Source organism: Patiria miniata, unplaced genomic scaffold (assembly GCF_015706575.1).
Source record: "Patiria miniata isolate m_02_andy unplaced genomic scaffold, ASM1570657v1 HiC_scaffold_1, whole genome shotgun sequence".
Lineage (NCBI taxonomy): Eukaryota > Metazoa > Echinodermata > Asteroidea > Valvatida > Asterinidae > Patiria > Patiria miniata.
The window spans coordinates 8,792,873-8,803,842 of NW_024037047.1; the positions used below are offsets into that span (position 1 = coordinate 8,792,873).

The following is a 10,970-nucleotide window of genomic DNA, read 5'->3' on the forward strand; positions in this document are numbered from 1 at the left end:
ACACTGGCCTGAACACAGGGGAATTCCGCACTTTTTGCAGAAAATACGAGATTTAGTGCTGCGCCCTCTCGCAAGAACTCGAATGAAAAAATAAATACAGGTCGTACATGCATGAAAATGGTACCATTAGAAAGAGCGAGAGCGCCCTCTTTTGATAACATACTTACTCTACCTCGTTCATGTATGAGGTTTGGCAATTTTAAGTACGAACATTACCTCGTACATGTACAAGGTTGGCCCTTTTGTACTAACAAATATACCTCGTACATGTACGAGTTTGGCACTGAAAGAGTTAATTCCACATTATAAGTTTTGTGAACTGCAAGATGCATGTGTGTCGGCGACTTTGGGTGGAGGTGACTGGGGGAAACGACTGGGGGGGGGAGAGGCTACTTTTTAGGGGGGGGCGAAGCCGACTGGGGGGCAGAGCTGACCAAGGGGGGGGGGAGGTGCACGGAGGTGACTGGGCAAAGGAAAGGGATTTTTTTTATTGTAGCAAGAAAAAACTCACCTCTGTTTAGCTCATAATTGTCGGTGGAACTGGTGGGGGGCAGGGCGGCAAATACTGCTTTTTCCCACTGCTGCTGCTCCCCCCCCCCCCCCCCCCCCCCCGCAACGTCTAGGCTGGTCCAAGCTCTATACATACCTGGGATAAACATCACAAAAATGAGGGAAAGAATTAGCCTCCCTAGTGTCATTGACTGAGCAACCTGAACCCCTTTTAGAATGGGGCGTCGTTTGTCAAATAATTATTAAGCCAATTTTAAGCATGTTTTTACCATGGTTTAGCTCAATTATATGTACAAAACAGATTTTTAATCAAAGCTGTTTTATTATTTACAAACCATTTAAACACTCTTTATATCAACATTATGATTTATAAGCCATGAAAAACATAAAGTCATTGTTTACAAATAACGGAAACTGGCAAGGTTTACAAATTCATGGTTTGCAATCCATGAAAACTGTGACACTTTTATACACTTCTATGGTTTATAATTAAACAATGAACAACGATCAACGATCAGTACAAGTTCATGGTTCATAATTTGGCAGATTTTGAAGGGATTAAGAGTCAATAATATTTACAACTTTCTAAGGTGGACCTAAAAGAACTATCAGCTTCTGGCTCTGAGTGCCAAAAAGCCTGATTGTATTTCAGGTATTGAGACCAAGGATTCCTCATAAGCACCCTTGCCTTGGTACTGTTGCTCGCAAGCCTGAACAAACCCTTAGAAAGAAATTACAGTTTTAGAGGTGGGATCGGAAAACCCAAGAAAAAGATTTTGGGGAAAAACCCACAGACTCAGGCAGGGACTGAAAACCCAATCCACGTATGGATTCGAACCCCAGTCACAGCAGTGGCAGGCGAGGAAAGTACCACTATCTAAGCGGACTCCCAAGTTTTTATTATCGTCACCGACACCACGAAGTAACACCCATCTACATACCAGTAAAAAGTAGCAATCGGAGAAAACGGCAACTAAAGTTGAACGCCTTCTAAGACAACACTTTGCGTCAAAACGACAGAGTATTTTCAGTTGGGTTTCTCGTTGTGGACACTTGATGAATTGAATTTATTAAATCTGCTGTTTTTCACCCGTTTGTGTATTAAATAAACAAGAAATAAGAGAAAAAAGATGAGTGTTAGTTCGTGAAACCGAAAAAGCTTCGAAACTGTAAATTTTCGTTTTCACGAAGTAACACTCTTCAATGTATTTAACACGAGGAAAGTGCAACTTCAGGTCAGCGCGCGCGCTCTCATACAACTTGTTACAAGAAGAGTGTTACTTCGTGAAAACGTTTCTGCTCACTTATGAGCAGAGTGCGCGCCATGCATTGCAATGGAAAATGGAACTTGAGTGTTACTTCGTGAAAACGAAAATTGTCACTTTTGCGCATAAGTTGCCATGGATACTTAGCGTAATTATTAAAGTAAAGCTCTTGAAGCTTTGAAACTTCGTGCAATGGTAGGCCTTGATGAATAATGTTTAAAAGTCCAAAAAAACTGAAAATCGAAAAAAATATGGTTTAACACGGTAGAGTGTTACTTCGCGGTGTCGGTGACGAAATGTAGCCCTTGCTTGGCCATTGTAGCGTCGGACTGTTCATTTCCAGGAAGAACAATGGTAATAATGCATGTCTTCGCATTGCCCTCCAATGCGATAGTACCTTGTTCTTGATCTTTTTTGGGGGCAAAATTTAACGTGGAGGTTAAATGACGCATGTCTTCCCATTCTAGCCATTATTTTTTGTGCGGTTTACTACCAATTGAACAGTGTCACTGCCACCTTCATGTTAACTCTCTCTAGTACATGTCCGATGGAAGTTATAACTGGGTGAGATTTGTTCCATTCATTGGCTTCGGTGCATGTTCATGTAGGTGGCGTTTGAATGAGGAAACTTGTGAAATATGAAATTTTGGACCCAGAAATTTGGGCAGGGGATGTCTTCTCCAATGAGATGATTACATACCTTCATCTTGAGCTCACAGCTCTTCTCCAACTTCAGACCCAACTGCAGGCATAAGAATTTGCAGGTCTTGACCATCTTGGCCAGTGCACCCTAGGGCATTGAGGAATGGGAAAACAGGACTCTAGTGAATAACGGTAACCCTTGCTTGGCCATTCTTTGTTCACTGTGTGATATAAAATTGGGCTCGTCTGATTTTTGAAGTTTACTTTACCCCTTGTTAAAGGGAAAATACAACATTTGCAAACGTCAAAAAATAAAACTACCAAATTATTTTGAAATACCTTGCTGTAACTTTTTCATCTAAAAGTCGCTCTCCAGTTCTAAGGAGAGTGGCGGGTGATTGGGGGGGGGGTGGAGGATACTGGGGGGGGGGTGGAGGATACTGGGGGGGGGGAGACAATTTATTTCCAAAAGGATTTGTTTATTCTATTAAGAAAACACTCACCTCTGTTTACCTCATTGGAGGTGGAACTGCTGGGAGGGGGGCCAGGGGGGCTACTATTGGCCCCCCACTATTTTCAGAGCTCACTCCCCCCTCCCCACCTCTAGGTAGATCCAAACACTCCTCTGGGTAAACAGAAACAAAAACAGTTTTACACAATGATCTTTTTCCGGGAGGGCCTACATAATTACTGCAGTTGCCATGGCATAGATTTCGGAACTGGGAGGGGGGAGGAGTGCAACATTCACCGTATTTTCAAGATTACATTCAACAGACTTATCGCTTGAAAGCTGCTCAGTTCACACCATACTTAAGAAAAGTGTTACAATCTTACAAGTTTAGTGCAACATGAAAACATGATTTTTTGAAGTTTCAAGTGAAACTAACTAGCCTGATGAGTCCAGCGATTGAAGTACTTTGTCACTTTGAATTTTTTGCCTGTTTTACATAATTTCTTTACTTCTCAGTGGTATACACACGTGTGATGGTGGGAAGTCCGGGCGGGCCATTGTCTGATTGCATCGCGGTGTCGGCATGAACAGTGTCACTGCCACCTTCATGTTAACTCTCTCTAGTACATGTCCGATGGAAGTTATAACTGGGTGAGATTTGTTCAATTCATTGGCTTCGGTGCATGTTCATGTAAGTGGCATTTGAATGAGGAACTTGTGAAATATGAAATTTTTGACCCAGAAATTTGGGCAGGGGATGTCTCAAAGCAAGATTTAAGCATTCCAGACGGTGTGTTGCTCTCTAAGGATGCACTGGGAAAATTTGGTCGTAGTTCACTGGCACGGGCTGGCTGCGCCGGCCTGGCATGCCTACCAGCCCTGGCGTGCGGCCAGCCCGTGGCATAGGAAGCAATTCCCTGTGTTCATTTCTCATCGTCATCATCCCAGTATATCCCATCGTGGCTAGCGTACGTTGTTGTACATTGTGCCATTCACAATCTTCATCGTCCATTATTTTTTGAAGAATTGAATTTTTGTCACTTTTTGTGGCCATTTTTTGGAAAGAATGCAGTATCCAGACGCCACTTTTTGGGTGTGTAACATTTCTAAGTCTATGGATGGTTAGTGCATTTTCAAGGTACATTGTATTTTCTGACTTTTCAGTATTTTCAGTACCAGATTCATTTTTTTGCAATGACTGACCTTCACTGAGATATAGGCCTATATCATACGATGAAAAAAAGTGGCGTCAGTTTGCAACATTCTTTCCCCATTTTTTTGAAGGGACACTAGGTCCTGGAACAGCGCAATTGGGCTACAAAACGCGCTTTGAACGAGATGATGTTAATCGAAAATAATATTTAAAAGTAGGATATAAACATCCACACAACTATCCTTTCAAAACTGGGCGTTTTTGTGTTATTCCTGTATTATGCGTGCGAGAAAGAATTTCGGGGTCCACTTTTGGGACTCCATAAATTCGAGCTGTTTAGATGCTAGTTGTGATTTCATTCGTAAAGTGTTGGCCTTTTGCGGACGTTGAAGAAACTTTCTTTTTTTGCATTGGTGATTGGTCACCGCGCACTGTTCCCGAGATGCACAACGTGTATATCATACACTGAAAACGACACAAACATAGTGACCATTTTAGCCGATTTTCGGCTAACTTTGACCGATTTTTAGTTAAAAAAGGAGTTTGACAGAAAACTTGACAGAATGGATTTTTTGGCAAGATATCTGGCAGAATCCTGCAAAAATGGTTATTTGACAGAAAAACAGCAAATTTGCAAAAAAAAGGGTACATTTGTTTACAATAGCTTCAATCTTTTCAAACAAACCCTTGCAAAAAAAGACAGGTTGCCCGGTCTAGGTGCTGAGGTTCACTGGGAACCAGATTTCGTTGTGACGCAACTCCATATGTTAATTGCCTGAAGTTTACGCAATTTCACATTATCTTTATGTGGCTATAGATTGTTTATAATATAATTTGAACATTAGTTAAGGCAACATTACAACATCTGCATGTGATTTAAAGTGTTTATAGTGCATTTCGAGTTATTCTGGGGAATTTGGCAGATTTTTGACAAATCTGACAGATTTTTGAAGCGCATTAGCAAATTTTGTCTGGACACGAAAAACGTATTCGTGCTCCGTCATGTCCGATGTAAACAGGCGTTTTTTTCCCGTCTTTTCTCAGGAACAGTAAGACATTAGGTTGGTTTCCTTTCAACCAGATGTTTGAAATACGCTAGGTAAACAATCCAAAACATAACATTTTTGGGTATTTTAAGGACCAGCGCCCCTTTAAAATAGCTTTCTAATAGCATAAATAGATGTAGTTCAGGCTGAAATTCGCATTGTAACTGAATATACAATGTGGCCAATGAGCAATATATGTAGTACATGTAGTTTAAAATACTCAGTGGGCCAGTATAAAATCCTGCGGGCTTGTACTAATACACTTAGTTATCTAGCCCGGTGGGCTAGCTGAAAAAAAAAGTTTAAGGTCGAGGCCTGTCAGACATTATGAAATTTCCTGTCTCATTGATTGTGGTCACTGTTATATTGTACACTTTTACATGTGAACGCCAAATTAAAAGACAAATCCGTATGGTCTGCTATGCTGGCATCAACTGACCACCAGAAGTTAACTCCAGAAAACTGGTGGTTGTGTATTTATGACATTATCTCTGGAACCACAGCGCAAGGAAGGGAGCTTTGTTTATTAAGGGGCACTGCGTCCTGAAAACCAGAATATTTTCATACTTTGGAGTGTTTGCTTATCCTATTTCAAACATTTGGTTGAAAGAACTTGACCGGCAACATAATGTCTTACCGTTCCCCCAAAAAAATACGAAAAAAAGTGGTTGTACATCTGACACGACGGAATAGACATATGTTTTTCGATACACAATGTGTATGTCACATAAAATTCCACACAACACCAAATGCACGGATGTCACGGTGTTTCTTACACTTCCGCAAAAGGTGGATACATATGAATAATTTATGAATTCATAACAACACATTATTTATATCTCACCTGATCCATGTTTTTCATGTCCTCTGTGCACTGTGCGCATATCAAATGCACTAATGTGGTTTCTTACATGTCCGCAAAAGGTGTATACATAACGGCTGGAATCGCAACTAGCCGCAACCCGTCTTTTGGGGGTTGCAAAAGTGGACCACGCATAAGGCCAAAAAAAAAAAAATATTCGGTCTCTGGTCAGACCAAAGTTTCGGAATTGATGCGGCCACGCGGCTTTTTTTTTTTTTTTCTTCAAGCTTGGATTGTACAGACAAGGTGGTCACTTTTTTGGTGTCCTTATGTACACTGGTTTCCTCCATAATTTGCCTTGGTGCTTTCAAGCATTTGCCTTGGTGCAATTTCCCATTCCTTGGTGCTCTTTGGTAAAAAAATTGAGGAGGTGCGGAAATAGAGGGCGCTGTTGGAGCATTTTGGAAAAAAAAAGATTGACGCGCGCGCTGACCAGAGACCGACTTATTTTTTTTTTTTGGCCTAACACAAGATTATTATAACAAAATGCCCATTTTTAACAGACAGTTGTGTGATGTTTACATTCTACTTTCAAATGTTTTGTAGTTTTTGTAGCCCCATTGGGCTCATTCCAGGATGTAGTTCCCTGTAATGACTCCCCGCAGAGTTCCAAAATGGTGTGTCAAACTGCCTTCTAAAGGGAATATACATCATTTGCTTTTGCTGTAATATTCAGAAATGGATGGAATTGGGGGGTTGGAAATATATAGCAAATATAGTTGCACTGACTTTTTTGAGGTTTTGGGTTCGGAAATGCTATAAAAACCAAGAAAAACAATCATTTTTCTGTAGTCTGGTTCCCTGACTCCATTTAAGAAGAAACAGAGCAGTTTACATATATTGGGGAACAGTTTACATATATCTCACCTCCCTATTTGTGCACTCGCCTTCTGTGCATTTGCAGGATTTCCTGCATCTGACGTCGAGTCTGTAGCATTTGCACATCCCTGTTTCGCAAATGCCATTGCATCTGCAAGGTCGTTGTGGCTGCAAAAAAACAAAAAAAATCCAATCCAATCCAATCATATAAAAGCATCATCAAAATAATGCCACAGTTTGTTCTGTTGTATATTTTACATTACAAATGGAAGTGCTGACTCAGTACATTTCTAAATTGCAAAATGCATGTGTGTAGTAAACCATAAAAATGAGATCATAGTTAAGCAGTTGACTCCCGTAAAAACAATTTATGCAGACAGAATGATGGCTTCACCAATTATTAACACTTTCGTTCCTGTATATGTCTTCAGAAGAAATAGAGCAGTTTACATATATTGGGGAATTGTAAGGTCAGGGAACCAGTCTAGCTGGCTTGTACCCGTTCATATGTGTGTAATCGATTGCAAACAAGTGCGATGGTCAACTGGGGCCAGTATTTGAAAAAAGGACAGATTTTCCAACGCTGATCGGCCGATTTTCTTGAAAATGACAGTATACCAGGTGCCATGATTTTACAGGATGCTTTACACTGTCATTCACTCACAGTGCAGCAAAGTATTTCAAAATGATTTGGAAGATTAATTTTTGGATGTTTGCAAATGTTGTATTTTCCCTTTAAGAGGGCCGTTTTTACTATTTTTCCTTTATCAATAATGTATGAATTCATAACAACACATTACTTATATCTCACCTCCCTATTTGTGCACTCGACTTCTGTGCATTTGCAGGATTTCCTGCATCTGACGTCGAGTCCGTAGCATTTGCACATCCCTGTTTCGCAAATGCCATTGCATCTGCAAGGTCGTTGTGGCTGCAAAAAAAAATCCAATCCAATCCAATCATATAAAAGCATCATCAAAATAATGCCACAGTTTGTTGTTGTTGCTCTCTGGTATATCCCTAATATATTGGAAAGTCAAAAGTAGTCACAAACATAGTGATACACCCTGAAACACTGGCCTGAACACAGGGGAATTCCGCACTTTTTGCAGAAAATACGAGATTTAGTGCTGCGCCCTCTTGCAAGAACTCGAATGAAAAAATAAATACAGGTCGTACATGCATGAAAATGGTACCATTAGAAAGAGCGAGAGCGCCCTCTTTTGATAACATATTTACTCTACCTCGTACATGTACTAGGTTTGGCAATTTTAAGTACGAACATTACCTCGTACATGTACAAGGTTGGCCCTTTTGTACTAACAAATATACCTCGTACATGTACGAGTTTGGCACTGAAAGAGTTAATTCCACATTATAAGTTTTGTGAACTGCAAGATGCATGTGTGTCGGCGACTTGGGGTGGAGGTGACTGGGGGAAACGACTGGGGGGGGGGGGGGGAGAGGCTACTTTTTAGGGGGGGGGCGAAGCCGACTGGGGGGGCAGAGCTGACCGAGGGGGGGGGGGGGGAGGAGGTGCACGGAGGTGACTGGGCAAAGGAAAGGGATTTTTTTTTATTGTAGCAAGAAAACACTCACCTCTGTTTAGCTCATAATTGTCGGTGGAACTGGTGGGGGGCAGGGAGGCAAATACTGCTTTTTCCCACTGCTGCTCCCCCCCCCCCTGCAACGTCTAGGCTGGTCCAAGCTCTATACATACCTGGGATAAACATCACAAAATTGAGGGAAAGAATTAGCCTCCCTAGTGTCATTGACTGAGCAACCTGAACCCCTTTTAGAATGGGGCGTCGTTTGTCAAATAATTATTAAGCCAATTTTAAGCATGTTTTTACCATGGTTTAGCTCAATTATATGTAAAGAACAGATTTTTAATCAAAGCTGTTTTATTATTTTCAAACCATTTAAACACTCTTTATATCAACATTATGATTTATAAGCCATGGAAAACATAAAGTCATTGTTTACAAATAATGGAAACTGGCAAGGTGTACAAATTCATGGTTTGCAATCCATGAAAACTGTGACACTTGTATACACTTCTATGGTTTATAATTAAACAATGAACAACGATCAACGATCAGTACAAGTTCATGGTTCATAATTTGGCAGATTTTGAAGGGATTAAGAGTCAATAATATTTACAACTTTCTAAGGTGGACCTAAAAGAACTATCAGCTTCTGGCTCTGAGTGCCAAAAAGCCTGATTGTATTTCAGGTATTGAGACCAAGGATTCCTCATAAGCACCCTTGCCTTGGTACTATTGCTCGCAAGCCTGAACAAACCCATAGAAAGAAGTCAATAAGAAATTACAGTTTTAGAGGTGGGATCGGAAAACCCCAGAAAAAGATTTTGGGGAAAAACCCACAGACTCAGGCAGGGACTGAAAACCCAATCCACGTATGGATTCGAACCCCAGTCACAGCAGTGGCAGGCGAGGAAAGTACCACTATCTAAGCGGACTCCCAAGTTTTTATTATCGTCACCGACACCACGAAGTAACACCCATCTACATACCAGTAAAAACTAGCAATCGGAGAAAACGGCAACTAAAGTTGAACGCCTTCTAAGACAACACTTTGCGTCAAAACGACAGAGTATTTTCAGTTGGGTTTCTCGTTGTGGACACTTGATGAATTGAATTTATTAAATCTGCTGTTTTTCACCCGTTTGTGTATTAAATAAACAAGAAATAAGAGAAAAAAGATGAGTGTTAGTTCGTGAAACCGAAAAGGCTGCGAAACTGTAATTTTTCGTTTTCACGAAGTAACACTCTTCAATGTATTCATTACGAGAAAAGTGCCACTTCAGGTCAGCGCGCGCGTGCCCATACAACTTATTACAGGAAGAGCGTTACTTCGTGAAAACATTTTTGCTCACTCATGAGCAGAGTGTGCGCCATGCTTTGGAATGGTAAATTGAACTTGAGTCTTACTTCGTGAAAATGAAAATTGTCACTTTTGCGCAAAAGTTGCCATGGATACTTAGCGTAATTTTTAAAGTAAAGCTCTTGAAGCTTTGAAACTTCGTGCAATGGTAGGCCTTGATGAATAATGTTTAAAAATCCAAAAAAAATGAAAATCCAAAAAAATATGGTTTCACACGGTAGAGTGTTACTTCGTGGTGTCGGTGACGAGTTTTCCTCATTTTGCCATCGAACCCCCCCCCCCCCCCCCCCTCCCCGAAAACAAACAAACAGACAATACAACGCATCACACTACTAAAAGGCACCAATCACCCTTTGATTTTTACTGAACAAAGTGAATACAAAGTAATTGATCGATATGAATGGTAAATGATGCATAATTTGCCGGTCTCGACTCAAAACCATCCAAAATATCGAGACAAAAGGGTACCGAGACAAGAGACTCTTCCAAGACCACGGCTATCGAGACCGATGTCGGTCTCGAGACGTACAACACTGATTAAAAAAGGTAAAACAATACTGCTAATCAAAATGGATTGAAAATACCCAGTAACAGGATACTAATATCAGCAAAATAGGACCAGCAAAATAATATCACCAAACACCATTGCAAACACTAGACAGCTACAGACATGAGACCATAAAAATAAGACCAGACCCAGAACCAACAAAATCGCTAAGACACATTCCAAGATGGAGACGAGGTCCAAACGCACTCGACCCACTGTGTTTGTTCCTTACAAGATTCAAGCCAAAGATTTGGTGACCAGTTCAAGCCACATACATACCTCACAACCAGTTTAGAGGCCGACTGGTGGCTTTTGGTGCTGGCCTTCACACCAACTGAAAGGGGTAACAAACATTGACAGTGTAAATTATATTTATTAATAATTTGAAAATGTGCACCAGCAGTAGATGGGGCTGTTCCGAATACTCCATCAAAATCTTTTTGGCTGTTGGAATATTCGAAGGGAAAAAAAAAATATGCAGCCAAACAAATGATTGTCTTTATTATACATGTAGTGTTCCAATATTTGTGACTCGAATTGAATCGAGCCAGATATTTGACTGGTGTTGACTTGACTCGACTACACAGTGACTTGACTCAACTCAACCTTCTTGAAGGAATGACTTAACTCAACTCGAGTCACTTGCAAGATGCATGTATGTAGTAAACCATAAAAATGGGATCATAGTTATACAGTTGACTCTCATAAAAACAATTACTCAGCGCGGACCTATCGAAAATGTTTGTTACATCGCAATTTTGTATCGAG

The 10,970-nt window shown here is 40.7% G+C and overlaps 1 long non-coding RNA gene across 1 annotated transcript; it reads right to left on the bottom strand.

Moving 5' to 3' along the window:
* Positions 1-596: 596 nt before the first annotated feature.
* On the bottom strand, positions 597-10,738 carry LOC119722054. Its single transcript, XR_005270383.1, has 7 exons — positions 10,482-10,738; positions 8,348-8,468; positions 7,560-7,679; positions 6,797-6,916; positions 2,921-3,042; positions 2,476-2,565; positions 597-646 (listed from the first exon to the last, which is right to left on the bottom strand). It is a non-coding gene; the product is annotated as an uncharacterized LOC119722054 (long non-coding RNA).
* Between the last annotated feature and the right edge of the window lie 232 nt (positions 10,739-10,970).